Genomic DNA, 2,582 nt, shown 5'->3' with positions numbered 1-2,582 from the left:
CCCAGGTGCCCTGAGCTGATCTGGGATGTCAGGGAATGTGAGGTGCAAATGGCCATCTTCTCTAGCTCTTCTCATTCTCTTTAGAGCCCCAGACCCATTCTGAGAATCTAATGAAAGCTGTGGAGAAGCACACTCAGTAATCAGTATGCTTTGAATACAATACTGGGTTCTGGACCCACTGCAGCCCATTCACAGACTTCAAATTAACAACTCCTAAGTCAGGTTCCTTCATCCACCTTCCACCTCAGGTTCCCAATGTCCCAGAGACTCTTTCCAGATCAAAACCACCTTCACTGACCAGTAGAGTGTGATTTCCAGGTTGCAAGTGAATGAACTTTCCTTTGGGCATTTTACTTTTCACCTGGACCCCAAATCTACAGATGAAGCCTTGATGATATGGTGATAGATTATGCAGCCAGTGAGAAATATTTACAGGGAGAATGGGGGACATGTCTGATCCCTGAAATCCCATCTGTGGCCCACTTCACACTGGCACTATCCATGGCTGCACTTAGCCTCAGTGGGCATCAAGAGTCGTGGAATCTCTGGGCTTCTGCCACGGAGGAGCCCATCTCATGGAGAGCAAGTGCATGTGCAGACTAATGTATTCACTCCCAAAATGTAGTATCTACAGTGACCCAGCCAGTGTTCTAGGCTCTAGGAATATAGCAATGAACAAAATGAGGCCCTTGCCCTCGAGTTAATTTGGACCAGACAGAGTCACCTATATTACTATTAATATAAGTCAAATTACAGGTGTTCAAACAGAGGCATAAACAACGACAGGACAGAGGAGAAACTGATTGATTATCCTGGGAAGGTTGGGTATGGCCTAATGAGCAGGCCTTGAAGGAGGAGTATTATTTTACAAGACATCAAGTTGAGGGAAAGGCATTGCAGGTTGAGAGAATGAGAAAAGAATTGACAGGGGAAACTCAAAGCTCCTCCTGCATCCTTGCCCATGCCATTTGCTTTCCTGGGTTCAGATGGACTCCCTATCACTGTGTGCATTTACTGCTACAGCTCTGCCTTAGTTTCTTCATCAGAAAAATTGTGAAACTAAAAGTGTTTCTTGATATGGGGTAACTATGAGGAGGAAATGAGTGAAAGAATGTTGAGGCCTTATCAGAGTATCTATATGAAGCACACAGTAAGATTTCAATAAACGTCGTTATTGCTATTAGTCTTCAGTCTCCGACAAGAGCGTAGGTTAATAAGGGACAGTCCTGGGAAGAGCGGGTAAGAGCAGAGGCTCTGGACTGGGGTAGTGTCCATGGGGGTCACTGAAGAAATGTGTGCTTGCTGGCAGGTCACCGCACCTCTCTTGGGTACTCTGAGGATCCAGGGAATGGGGTAGTCTCTAAGCTCCCTTGGTGGTCTAGAGGTCAGCAATTCTGTGACCCTGGTGTCATAGAGTAACTGGGGATCATGTGAGATGCTGAGGTGGCATGAACACAACTCTAGGGCCCCTCTTCACCCACACTTCCTTTTCTGTGTTATTTCCCCACATTTCCTATCCACCCACTTCGTTCTCCCCAATCAGAGGAAATCATCTCACCAAAATAGTTTCCGGGGGTTAATCCTTCCGCTTATTTTCTCTGCTGGGGGTATTCTCATTTTAACAGGCACCTGGAGCAGTTCTGCGGAGGTCACAAAAGACATGTATGGCACTCTTTCCGCTCTGGGGGATCCTACAGGCTAGGAGCAGGAAAAACTAATAAGCATGATATCGTCACAAGCATGATGAGATACTGGCATAGAGATGTGGCCAAACAAGCCTTTGTGTGAAAGGTGGGACTTGTTCTGAGCCTTGGAATATGGTTAGGATTTTGATGGTGAGCAGCAGAGAGGGCTTTGGCAATGCTTGGAGGTAGGACTGAGTGAGGTGGTTGGAGATAACAAGACCAAAGAAGACGGATTCATGTTGGGAAGCATTAATATCCACTGGTGGAACTGCAAGTAGGGGTGGGGATGATGAGAGAGGATACATGAGAGGATACATTGCTCTCTTACTTGACTCCCTGACTCCTTGTGTACATACTCTTATGCTAGGAACTAGCATATGTGTACCCCTATACAAGGAAACTAGAGGAAGTTTTGAGAAAACAGGAAATTCTACTAGCTAAACTATCTGTGTGGGTGCTAATAGTAGAGGCAAGTGTCTTCAGAACTAATTTATGAGCCTTGCAACAGTATTTTAAATTTGCATCTAATTTAACTTACATCTCATCGTCAATAAGAACTCAGTTTGATCAACTTTTCCACCACACTTGGCTTCAAATGGCTTTTTACTGCTTCCCAAATCAAGTCCATCTTCAGTGAGTGAAGAATTGGCCCCGCTGAGATACCTGTATGTGACCTCTTTATACTAATGAGAATTAGGGCGTCCTCTTCAATTCTGGGACACTCTTCACTAATATTTCTTTGAATACTGCCTTACCTCCATTCTCACTATTTTTGCTTCTTAGATCACCAGTTAAACAAATATTGGGTCTTACAGATCCATCCTTCATGTTTCTTACCTGCTCTTTTATATTTCCCATCTCTTTTATCACTTTGTGCCACATTCTAAGATAATTCCT

Source organism: Physeter macrocephalus, chromosome 11 (assembly GCF_002837175.3).
Source record: "Physeter macrocephalus isolate SW-GA chromosome 11, ASM283717v5, whole genome shotgun sequence".
In the NCBI taxonomy this organism is placed as follows: Eukaryota; Metazoa; Chordata; class Mammalia; order Artiodactyla; family Physeteridae; genus Physeter; species Physeter macrocephalus.
This window is presented reverse-complemented; position numbering follows the sequence as displayed.